Source organism: Cyprinodon variegatus, unplaced genomic scaffold (assembly GCF_000732505.1).
Source record: "Cyprinodon variegatus isolate N-32 unplaced genomic scaffold, C_variegatus-1.0 Scaffold69, whole genome shotgun sequence".
NCBI lineage: Eukaryota > Metazoa > Chordata > Actinopteri > Cyprinodontiformes > Cyprinodontidae > Cyprinodon > Cyprinodon variegatus.
In genome coordinates, this window is record NW_015150522.1 from 1,104,517 (window position 1) to 1,117,821 (window position 13,305).

The window sequence follows — 13,305 nt, forward strand, 5'->3', positions numbered from 1 at the left end:
ATCTCTTTCTTTGTCTGGCTTCAAGTCTGGTTTTTCCCTTCCCACGTTTCTTTCCTGTGCCTCATCTTGGAGTGCAGCCATGAGAGCAGCATCAGTGCATAGAATCCAGGTCCCAACCTGCCTTTGAGTATGTGCCTGTCCATGTACGTCTATTTGTGCCTGGGGCTGCAGTTACGGCTGCCAGCCCCTATCACCCTCCTCCATAAGCCCATCTACTGTACCCGTCTGCTGGCGCCCAGCCACCTATACACTGTTCCCCTTCACTTACTAAGACAACCAACTAGATGGTAGAAGAAGATTTTATGAGCTGAAAAACAACTATAGAAAATGCGTACTGATCTTGAGGTCAAAGCTGTTTGACCTCCACTGAGAACACCCACTACCATTCTGAGAGACGCACTGATACAGTACCTGTCATTCAGCGCTCTGGATGCCCTGCACAATCCCATCAACGGGTTCCTTTGAAAGCCACCGACTCTGCGGTGGGTCATCAAAGCATGTCTATTCAGTTCCACTGAAAGTATCTGAGCTTCTTGACAGAATGTGTGTTTGAAGTGATATCTCAGTGCCATTGCATTCTTCACTTTGCTGTCATGACTTTAATTACACAATTAAAAAGCGAAAAAAGTATAAATCCTGTGCTGTTACCCTGATGATACACAATGACCTTATGCATCTCACAATCTCTGTTACAGTACCCAACAGATTGGAGCTGTGTGTGGCAACTGTCAGAATTAGTAATAAGGCTGCAATGTGTGTAAACAAATAGCCCATTCAGGGATGATTGAAGATAAATCAGAGACATCCTTACCTTCTAAAACCATTGAGATTATGTTTCCATTAGTCAGCCTCTTTTCCCTGCTCACCTGGGGTAGCCTGAAAAAGATAAAAGATGTGAGAATAAGATGATTCAGAAGGGCATTCCTTGATGGGAGGGTATTATAGATTAAAGAGAAATGTGATGATTAAAATCCAGCCTAGGTCAGCTTTGCCCCAGCTTGTTTTCACGCAGTTCCAGGTAGGGAGTGACTGAGGCCTCATTTTAAGGAAACGTAACCAAAGATAAGACAAAGATTGAATGGGAAGACTGATTTATGAAAGAGCTCAAACAACCACTAAAATAACAACCACAGATTGTAGAGCTGAATATCTGATGTTTGGCCAAAAACTGAGTATTGTTGTTAGTTTTATTCACATTTTGCATTTATTTGATGCTTGATGTCATGTATATGACTTACTAAAAGGTCTGAATTTGGTAATTTCATAAAACTTTTTCATGATTCCATAAAAGCTATAGATTTATTAACAATTAACTCTGTAAAGGAACATATTTCAATTTCCGACTTACCACCACTGTGCATATTGAATCTGAAATACAAATTCAGTACTTTTTCCCAAATATTTAACAAACTCTTTTAAAAATAAATACAATCATGGTGAAGAGTTCTATTATATTATAACAAATATAAATGACTAATCTCATTAATCTTAGATCACATTACAAATGTCTAGTATTTTCTTTCCCTAGTCACAGAAAGGGCAAAGTAGACTTTCATGTATTCTGCTTGTTGTATTTTGGTATAATTCTCAGGAGATAATAAATTTTTGAAACCTGGCACAGAGTGCTGAAGAACAACAAAATACAATAGGAAGCCAATGATTCCCTTACAAGATGTGACAGTCTTTATTTTTTTTTTTTTATAGACATTTAAAATAAAAGTGTCCATTATTACTTCAAGTAGGGCCAAATCTTTAAAATATATAAATAAAAATGGCGCTAAACTGCATGTGTAATTTTGTTTTTACAGGTCCAACAAATGGCCTTAATCTACAAAGATTTCTGCACAAATATTTAGACGTGCAAAGCGGTTTGGTTCCACCTCATCAAAATGAGGAGATTGCATGTTTTGCAGTCTGAGAGTTGCCATAATAGAGAGATAAGGTGCTACGCTATGTTGGCGGTGGTACTAATGACAATAATTGTTCTAAAAATAACAATGATAATACTGTATATTATTTACAGTGCACTTCACATAATGGCCTTTTTCAGTGTTATGAAAAAAAAAAAATATATAAAAAAAAAATTGAAAGTTAAATATAAACATTAAAAAATTTGTTGATTTACCCTAAGATTTTAAATCTTCTCATTTTATTCCCCTGCCCCTATACTTTAAAACAGATATCAACCATAACTTGTTTTCAGTCATGCCAATGCTGATACAGTTATTTAACGTCTTTTGAAGAGCAGCATGCATTGTGATTCCTTCATGTTGGCAGCAAATTACAACAGTTATCTTGAGAGCTACCAGAACTGTCTTAATAGTCTTGGTCTTTCACAACCAGAGGAAACTTTATGATCATAGCAGAGCTCAGGTCTTTTGCAGTTCCCCATAAAGGGCATTCAAAAGAAAAACTTTTATTAGAGACTTAGCTCTGCCAGCTCTGTTAAATAAAAAGGTATACGGAGGGTATCCAACAACACTCTACTTTTTAATTACACAATACTAATCTGAGCTGTAATACTATATAAAGTTACCAGGATCAGGTCTGTACTGGCCAACACATTGATGCAAATGCATTTGAGCCTGAGGCTGCACTCGCTGAACTGATCACTGCTCAGGTCCCTCTTCCTCCAGTCCAAAAGGTGCTGGATGTGTCTAAGTTTCTCTGTCCCAGACAAGTTCCCTTGGCAACAAATGCACTGTTTCCGAGTGACACAAAGCCCAAACTCAAAAACCTCCTTTCAGGTTGAAGGCTCCAGCAGTTGAGGGGGAAAACAGCAATAATAAGACGGTGGGGAGAGAAACTGAATACTGGGAAATTGCTTTACAGACTTTCTGGAAGACATGGTAAAATGATTCTTTCCTTTTAAAAATACCTTTCCCTGGCACTAGACACCACAGGTAGTTGTGTGTTGCTTTTGCTTCTTTTATGCCCTTTCTTGTGTTTCGGGTTTTGTTTCCAAGCTATCACACTGTGCTAAGTGAGTGATCATGTACACCAGATGACTGGAGGTGCATGAAGCTTAGCTGAGCCTCAAGATGAGGTAATGTTTAGAGAGGTTGGTGAGCAAGTAGAGGGGTCGGTCAGGTCTTGATTAGCTAAAAGGTGGGGGCTTTCTCTAATATTGGACACCCCTTTGTGTGCTGAGATTACTACCTTATGAAAAGCTGCCCCTGCTGACACGCCTGATGGGATCAGAGCTTCCTGCTTATGAGCTTGCCACAGACGGGATAGAAAACACACAAACACAAACCGCACACTCTCAAAAGTGTTTAGCTCAGACAAGCGTGAAAACTCTGAGATCATGTCTCACATACAAGATCTGTTTTACATTTTTTTTTTAACTGTACCATACATGGAAACACTGAGAATCCTGTGGCAACAAACATCGTTTAATTCTTCTCATGTCTTCTACTTGTTTTTGACACAACCACCACAAATGATCTTGAGACTGAAAAAATATATGTATTCTACTCTTTCACAGACCAAAGAACACAGAAACACTTGTGCACGGTTACGTCCTACGACCCATCTCTAATGAAAATTTCACGATGAGCTAAATCCACAGTTTTCTGAAAAAAAAAAAAAGATGGAAAGCATACAACTTAATTACAAACCTACCACAACATAGATATCCATCTAAACTGGCAAGTTCATTAATCCAAGGAGCTGCCAAGAGGCCCATGGTAAGTCTGGAGAAGCTGCAGGGATCAACAGCTTTGATTAAAGAATCTCTTCACTTCTGCTTTGTTTGTCAAAGTTTTAACATTATCTATTATTTGTGGCATGGAAGAAGTGGACTTCCATAAAGACAAAAGCCATTGGAGAACAAAAAAGAAAAAGAGTAAAATGTCATAAAAGCACTTTACCTTTAGCAAGAGATATATGAAAGAATCTGATATGGTTAGATGTGAGGAAAATTAAATGATTTCTTTGTGCATGTAACATGCGGTGAATGGTAGAAAAAACTAACAATGTTATTAGGCATCAGCAAACTACCCAAAGTGAAACCTAATGGCGGCAGCATCATGCTGCAGAAGGGCAAGGCAAGGCGAGTTGATGAGAGAATAAATCAGACTACGAGAAACAGAACACAGTATTTCTAGTAAAGCCTTGTTAAAAAAAACTTGGGCCTAGAGTCCAGCTTAACCTCCTACAGGAAAACAACACCGATCTAGCCAGAGGTAAGATGAAATGGTTGGGGTGAACAGAAATGTGTATGATATGACGATACAATCAAAATCAATTAAAGATGCAACCCAGACACCAAGATTAGAATGCATATAGAACCCAGGCAGACATTATAAGCTGAACAAAAAGCATCCTTAGAGAATGAAATGAAATAAATAAAAACCCTCTGAATAAAACCAAAAACACATCAAACATTAATATATAAACTACACAAAAATGAAAGGTTAAAAGGGGTGGGGGGAGCCTTAATCTAATTGAGCCTTTGTGGTGATATATTCTAAAATGTTTCTCCAATCTAAACTGGCTCAGCTCTGGCTATTCTCTAAACACAATTTGCGGACACTTCAGTTGCAGTCTGGATGTGTAGAAGGTTGAGACATACCCCAAAACACCTGCTGCTGTGGTTATTGCAAAAAGGACGTTCAACAGAGCATTGGTTTAACAATGCATGCCAATGTAAGCCAATGTAAAATCACAATGAAGTACACAAAAGTTTGTAGCAGTAGCCTGACAAAATGTGCAAAGGTTGAAGGTTATGAATACTATTGCAACTCACTGTATAAGATGATTTCAATTATTTGTCATTGATTATGATTGTCCATCAGTTCAAAATAAACCTTTCATCATGAGATATGTGTAAACAGAAAACTGTAAACAAAAACCTGCATCGGACAGCAAACCACAGCTCTATACTTATTTCCAGATGTGTAATTGGCTCTTAATTAGCGGTGGCCTTACTTCACATAACCTTCCACAAACAAATCACAGTTAAAACCAAGGCCAATGGAATAAATGCAGCAGCCTGATTTCACTGAGCTGAGCCACAAACTTCAACACCTTTCCATTTCTACTGTGTGGCAGCCTGTACCAACAAACACTCATATTTCCACACGGTGCTTTGTGAAAACAAATAATAGTTGTATGTGCGTCGGTATGCACAAGCATGCGAATAAAAAGCACATACACACAGACAAATCAGGGACACTGGCACAGCCTTGCGCCAGCGGTCTTTTAAACCAGTCATGTGAAACGACCCATTCCCTTCTGCAAATCAGATTACATCTCGGAGCTGAGCTGAGGTCTGCAAGTCCACACCCACATTCAAAACTGAGGGGGCTCATGTACGTGAAACAGGCACAAGCGCACACAACATTCAACCTAATCAGATTTTGCCCTATAAACTCTCCCAATTTTGTGAGAGGGTAAAAAAAAACTCCCAGGGTTAAGCTCAGATATGAAATATTAACTCAAAAACATACATACAACTTGAAGGGCACAATAAATATGCAACATTTGGGACTCTTGTTCGTAGATTAAAAGAGCTATTTCCCCTTAAAATCATACAGGGATCTTATAAGCTTCCTTTCAGCAGGATTCCGACTGCTGTTTGGCAGCGCCACAGTGGAATGAGCACATGTGGAAACATGTTTATAGTGCATTTGGTCTGAATGCAAATGATAGATGATTCATGAATGATTCAAGTTCTCTTCAGGTTACAAAGTATTGAAAACACAGAAATCGCAGTCATTTATTCTGCTTCAATTAGTGTCAAATTGACCTCAGTCAGTGATTTCAAGTTAAACAACATTAAGCGTTCCAGCGAGAGGCTGGGTTGGCAGATAAACAAATGCATGGATTGCTGAATCTTTGCAGGGTAGCAGAGAGAGTGTACAAATATTTCTGGGCTTCTTGTGTCCGCGTTGACTATCAGGTGATGAAAGTTTTTGACGCTCTGTGAGTGTACTGTAAAGTTTTTGGCTCTGAGTGAAATAAGATGGTTGACTGCCTGTTGTGGGACCAGCTCTCTTAATTAAACCCAGGCAGCAGGAGGAAGTACATTCAGCCATAAATAATATACATGAAGTCTTTACTCAGGCAAGTAGAGAAAATGTTAAATAAAATATACAGGGTTTCCCTTGAATCTAACCAACAATTGTATTTCTTTTTTTTTTCTCTACCAACTTTTCAAGGTAATTAGCTCTTTAAAACTGTGATGTGAAGCTTAATATCTGTGCTGCTTGTGCCTTTACCACCATAGAGGTCAGAGGGCGGAAAATTGTGGGTGGCTGGAAGTTGAGATGGTCGTGCATACAATGGCACATCAGAAATCTGACGGTCAGTTTAACCCAAATTCAGCTCAAGTGAGCTTCTTCTGTCTTCACAGAGACATTTGAGACGAGCACCAGTAAAGATGGGCAGTGTAGAGAACAGAGATGCTTAGATTGCATTGAATATTCAGATGAGGTGACAGGAAAGGTCAAAGAGGGGCGAGAGAACATGGGAGGCTGGCTGTGGTTACAGTTACACTCGGAAGAGATCACTCAACCATCAGATCACCTTCCTCATCTGTGGAGGCCAGGGTGGGATTTGGACACAGGTGCAGCAGAGAGTTGGGGATTTGTAAACTCACACTGATCCTCAGTATGTACAATTTAACAATACCTGCAACCAACCAAACAGGGTAACATGGTGGGCTAGTAGAAACTCAGAGGATTCAGGACTTTTGGGATGATAGTTCAAACACTTGCCTTTAGTCTTATTCTTAAACCAATTTGCCCATAATCATATTGAATCCTAAATGTCAACAGAAGAAGTTTCCAAGAAAACAGACAATAAAGTCAAGTTCAGCACATCCTGCTTGGCACATATGAACCAGCCAATCTGATCAAACTGCATTGTGAAGCACATTTTATTAAGCAGAAGACGTTTAATGGGTCCTAAAGTTTTACTGTGTCACCTTTTCAGATTTAGAATAATTATTAAACTATAAAAATCAGCTGTTTTTTTTTTCTAAGGAAAAACGCAAAGTGGTTCAAACTATTGCCTAGAACAAAAAAGAAATCAAAAAGTTGTGAAATAACTGGCTGGTGATCAAGATCTGCCATGACTGATGACTGACAGATGACTATGATGAGATCTAATCATACCTCCTTCATTACATCATAAGTTGTTCTGATAAGGATGGAAGTTAGTTATATTAAATATCACATAGGTTTTTAGAAAATTTAGGAGAATTTTACATTTAAACAAAGCATATTTTCCAATGAAAGGTTTACATTTCATTATTGTAAAGAGATAATCATTAAGGAAAGCCAATTTTATACCAACTCCTTACTAATATATAGATTGTCAGTTGGTCTGACAGTCAACATTATTAATGAAGCCTCATAGCATAAAGGTCAGAGAACATATATTTAATGCCATCATTGTATATTTTAATGATAAAGGTCTATAAGCAAAATCAGATCTAGCGAAAACTTACAAAGCCTTACAAACACATTTTTTTTTACATTTAACATTATGTGAAGAGCTGATGAATAATTTGTTTTCTACCATAAATCTCAGTATTCTTTTTTATAATAACAGAACCTGTAACCAGGGTGAGTCACCAAAGCTGTGAGGTATTAGCCTCAGAGCATAGGTAAAAGGCCTCATCTATGGTGGGCCAGTACCCTACCCAGAGAAAGCACATGTTTTTCATTGTGGTTAAAAGACATGGGGATTAAAGTGTAGCGCAGCCCCAGCCACAGCGATACACCCCATGGTGGGATCACAGTCCTTCTTGGTCTTTGAGCAGTGCTGATGCAGCCTAGTTGGAGGTTTGGCTGGGTGCAGGGAGAAGGCATGGTCAAATCCTCCATAGGTTGGTACTATGAGGCCAAAAGGAGAGATCATTCTTTGTTTTTTTTAGGATACAAGAAAGAAAAGCAGTCCATAGAAGTGCCTGATAGAAGCGGTAAGACCAATAAACTGGATATTGGTTGTAGAGTATAACTCTAAAACTGTCGCAGAAAAGAATGGTCATCAAAGCTAACATCAAATCCCAAAGAGTGGATGGGGAAAAACAAAGACTGTGGTAAGGCTTGAAAGAAAAAAAAAAAGCAGCAACATGGCAAATGTTGAGGCTTCTGAACGCATGACTTTCACCTCAGTGCCTCCAGGTCAAATGGGCCGCATTCAGGTACCACAGGGGATAGTTAATGCAGGAGACTGTGACTGTGTAGCCAATTAATGGACACTTTCTAAAGGCAAAAAGCGTGAAGGACATTGAGGAAGATATGCATAGTGGAGCATATCTGCGCTTACCAAAAAAATGCCAATTAAGCAACGCCACATGAAGTTCAGCTATGACTGCATCGGCGACAGAGCTTTTACATGAGCAGTGAGCAAAACCACTTTGTGTACAGGGCGAGGAAGGATGTAGAGGGAGGGCTGAACATTCATTTTGTCAGTCCCACCCAGCAATACTATCCACTGCTGAGTGGTTTGAGGGGACCGAAGTATTTAATGGTCTGCTAAATGTCGTAAAGCCTGTTAAAAATGAAGAAATTAACAGTTATTAAGATACTGAATACTTAAATATACTTATATTTTGGAGGATAAATTGGTTAAAAAGATTTTAAGATAAATCATTTTAATCCGCTTTCGAATTTGTGACATATGTAGACAGGAAAACCTTACTTAAAAATGAGTTACTCTAGATTCCTACCCAGACTAGCTTAACCTGAGCATCCAAGAAAATTAGGAACCTCCATTCTTAACCTTTTGGCCTCACATAAACTAAGATAATTACATGTTTTTCATCTGTCAGTGCTGCAGCACTAGTGTATCCCCTTCTCTGTGTGTTTGTGGGAAGAATTGCACAGTGGGGATTGCGTGCAGGGCGTCTGAGCAGATTTGCTGGACTTTCTCACCCACAAACACACTGTGCGGCTGACAGAGGACGGCATGTTAATGAGTGTGCATGAGGTTGTGTTTTGAAACTGGAAGGAGATTTACGAACTGATTGGAATCAGCTCTGCAAAGGTCATGCTAAACGAGTTCATGCAGCTAAGCAAATGCAGTTCCGTCTTCAATCCAGGTGACTCAAAGCCAGTAGCTGCTCTCCACGCTGGTACCACTCAGACTAATCATCCCTCCTTCATGACATCATAAGTTTCCAAATCCAGTGACGCCATACTGACATTTGGTCTCTTTGATTAATTGGTTCCTACGGGGCTCTTGGAGTATTTCCGACCAAAAACCCTAAAAAACACACTTCTTAAGCACTGATTTGTCAGATCTAAACACTCCTATAGCCTCAGGAAAACCACACTACAAAATGACCTAACATAAAACGTATAAGTCAGTGTGGCTGAGTTTTCTTGAACCTGGTCAAAGCTTTAAATAGGATGTCATTACAGGGTGTATCTATCAAAGTACCCTGAAAACAAAAAACTTACAGTAAAAAAATGACATAAACAAGAACACATGCATCAAAGCACATATTTAGATCTACGCCTCTGCACATTTCTAAAATGTGTTGATTAAGAAGGCTCCCCAATATTCCCAAGTAAAATAAAAAGTCTGCAATTGTGGAAAAAGGTAAAATGGGAGAAAAACATGTAATCCAGCTAATCCTGCAAGGATTAGGACCAGGCGAATATCAGTAATAATAAACAAATGACTAACATTCTCAGCCTGTGTGGTTTCAAGCCCCAGGGCTTCAGCTAGAACCCAGCAAGATCTGGATCCAATCCCTGCTGTTTATCAGTGCACGTAGTGGCCATTTGTGAAACCTCTGTGATAAACGCTTGAGGGACAAACAGAAAATGGCTAACAGAGCAGCCGAACCAAATCGCTCCTCCAAGTTGAGTTGATAGATCAGACCTCAAAGACCACAGCCTGATATTCTGGCTATGTTCTTACCACCATATTTTTCACAGTGACACAGCTTTCTATTAGGCTTTTTACTATTTTCTGATGATTTGACTTAATGTTCAACATGTTTTTGTGACGAAAGTACTATAATTTTTCAGCCAACACTTAGGCTGATTAATTTAGCTTTACAACAAGCAAAACTGAGCAAATAAACAAACAAAGGAAGTGGACAGAGTTAAATCTGTTTATTCCAAAAAGGAGTGCACCGAAATTACAAACACTTTTTTCTAATTCGCTGTAAATACATGTCTGATTTCAATAGTAGTGCATCAGTTAATCTGTCAAGATCTGGAATGATAAGGAGGTAAAACAATTACAAAAATTTTCCGAGTACTAAAGGAATGAAAAATAATCTTAAGCCTTTATTGAGCCCTCTTGGATTCAATATGTTTGAGGGTTACAGATATGCTTTGATTCATAAATGGGCTTAAACTTCAAATTCTTTAATTTTACATCAAAAGTACTTGCTTAAATAAGAAACCTGCAGCATCCTCTCGCTTTTATGGTTTATACTCATATAAATAAAATTAAATATAATATCTAATTTCAAAAGTAAAATTACAAAAATGTGCCTGTAATTTAATTAAGTTAAGCAAGAATGGGGAAGTAAGATCTAAAAAATATAACATAGATCTGTATCAAGCAGGAACAGTCAGAATGTTGCATCTCTAAGTTTAGAGCGTTTTTATAATAAATTTACAAAAAAAAGAATAAAAGTTTGTTTTCTGTTGACAAATAAACAGATAAAACTTTATGGAAAAATTTTTACTTCAGATATCAGGATCCCTAAATCTATTTTCTTGTCTTGTATAATCAGTGCAAAGCTGTACAGTGATTTAAAATGCTCAGTGCATCCTGGCGAGTTCAACAGTTTATTGCAGAAGACAAAAAATGACACTTGCGTTCAAACCTAGGGGTAATTTAGCAGCCAGTTAACCTAAAAATGCTTTATTAGAAATGTATGAGAATGCCGCCGAACCCTAAGAGGAGCTATGAAATAATTTGGGATACCAAGCAACACCCACACCTAAGTGTCTAGAGCAGGGATGCTTAGGTACAGTCCTAAAGAGCAACTACTATCCTGCAACTTTAACACACCTGAATCAAATGAATGGCTTGTTACGATGCAACTGCTGGGCTAAATGAGTGGATTGAGCCTTTCGATTCAGGTGTGTTAGAGAAGAGATGCATCTAAAAGTTTGAGGATGGTAGCTCTTGAGGACTGGACTTGAGCACCCCTGGTCTAGAGGCAAGGACCCTCCTTCTGTGAGGCAGCATTTCTAACAATTTCTTTACAATCCAACCCGACACAGGAACCAATCTGTTTTTTAAGACTCTTATTTCTGAATGCCAACATAAAACAGCAAACCTGTTGTGTTTATTCACATTGTATTGATTGCTTACCTATGTGTCACCATGGAGTTATTGCAAAAGAATCCTTGATGAATAACGTGATCAACCATAAATTCCCTCAAGGAGTAACAGGGTTGCTTAATTGCTCTGTGCTATAAAACTGCAGATCAAAGGTATAGAAGCGAAAGCAGGTTGTATTGTTTTATATATATTGTAAAACTGCTTCCACCGGTAATGTAGACTCATTAGATCTGTTGTATATGACATCAAAGGAAGTATTTTGACTAACTGGCTGAATCCTCAGAAGATCTAATATTTAAAAAAACAGTAAGTGCATGTAGAGCACAATTGTAATTTGTGCTGTTTGCTATTCAATGACCTTGATTCAAGGTAAGGAAATTATTACATCTTACTTTCTCTGTCTGCATCACCACAAACCTTTACCTGCTGTGCTCAGCGACTCACAAAGTCTGAATTACTCTTCTGTCCCAAAGCAATTCCCTGGCTGGCACAAAAGCCATCTGGGGTGCGTCTGAGAGCTTAAGCAACAAAATAACTCTTTCAAGCAGAACTCTGCATGGTTCTGACTGCAGGGCGTTGAGGTTGCCACTACCTAGACTCCAACTGTACCTCCTCCTCCTCTTTTACCCCTCTAATCCGGGCCTACATGACTGACTCCAAATGAAAGCCCCACACGCCAAAGGTGGGAACCAGAAGCACTGTCAGATATATATAAAAAGACCACCTGCTCATCAAACTAAATTACATTCACAATTGCGAAAATAGAGAAAGGGCAGAAGGGGGGAAATGAGAAAAATAAAAGGAAAGACAAGTCACTAGCCTCCCTCTGTGATCTCAGCAGACAAAAGAACAAATTGCATGTCTGCGTCATGATTCTGAGGCTCAAAATTGGCATAGGAATCCACTCAGTACTACTCGCATGTGTACATGTTGATATATATTCCCACCTGACAGTGGAATAGGTGCACAGTCTTACCTTTCAGCCTTTCATCTTGGCTTCTTTTGTTTTCCATGACACTTGTATGTCCATTCTCTTTCCTCTATTGAGTTGAATTGGCTGTTATTATTCCAAACAGCATTATCTTTATTAATGCCACAGGTCTCAGGACTGTGCACTTGCCGGCAGCCGGGTCTGGATGGAGCGCAGTCCAGTCTGGCTAGATAAAAGCCCAGCGGAGAGTGATGTATGCAAGCCAGACAGCTCTGACAGGGCCTTCATCCTTGCTCTTTAAGCTCAGAGAGAGCCAGAGGACCTACAAAGACAAAATTTGACTTTAATCTTCAGATCAGGTGGAAAAATTTGTTCTGAGTCTACCATTACAGAAGGATATCAAAACCACATTAGGTTCACAAACAAGGTGAACAAACATATATTATCATAAGAAAACTTATTTGTGTGAAATAAAGAGGAAAAGTTATACAATACTAGAATAAAATTGAACCGTAAACATAGAGTATTTGAAAGGGATTCCTCCATGTGTGTTGTGGCTGGTATAAACTTGAATGAGGCCCTTTCCCAAAGGCTGTCATGCATGACAAGTTATTTTAAAGGTGGTGTGGAGAGCTGACGTGTGGCCAGGCTGGGGCAGGGCAGGAGCTGGGGGTCTTAGCTTAATACCTCAAGCCCCTCGCTCCAGTGAGGCACACAGAATCAGCTCCTGGCCAGAGTCCGGACACTGATTTATGGGTCTGGGTGATTATGATCAAACCAGCCGTGAGGACCACCCACATGGTGGCATAGGACGACAAACACACACCAAAAAACAGGGAAGCACACAAAAACCCACACACTTTTCTTATCTTCAATGATCATAAAACTGCATATACACTAAAAACATCTGCAGGATGCAAAAACAAAGAAACCCTGTAGACCTATTCTATGAAGCCACTAATGCCAAGTATTAACAACACGAGCAACTGAGTTAGAGTTGTGAATAGGATACATTGGCTAATGTTTCCTCATACCCAACAAGTAAAGTTTACTCAACTGACTTTATCTGCTCCTGCAGAATCAACTTTTTTATAAAGTTATTTCTG

The 13,305-nt window shown here is 39.0% G+C and overlaps 1 long non-coding RNA gene across 1 annotated transcript in view; it reads right to left on the minus strand.

The window, feature by feature from the left end:
- LOC107083191 overlaps positions 1-13,305 on the minus strand; it is a 61,276-nt gene that overhangs the window by 4,160 nt on the left and 43,811 nt on the right. Inside the window, exons 2-3 of the long non-coding RNA XR_001481173.1 lie at positions 12,245-12,521; positions 812-876 (exon numbers count right to left, since the gene is read on the minus strand). This is a non-coding gene — a long non-coding RNA (uncharacterized LOC107083191). The remainder of the gene's footprint in view (positions 1-811; positions 877-12,244; positions 12,522-13,305) is intronic.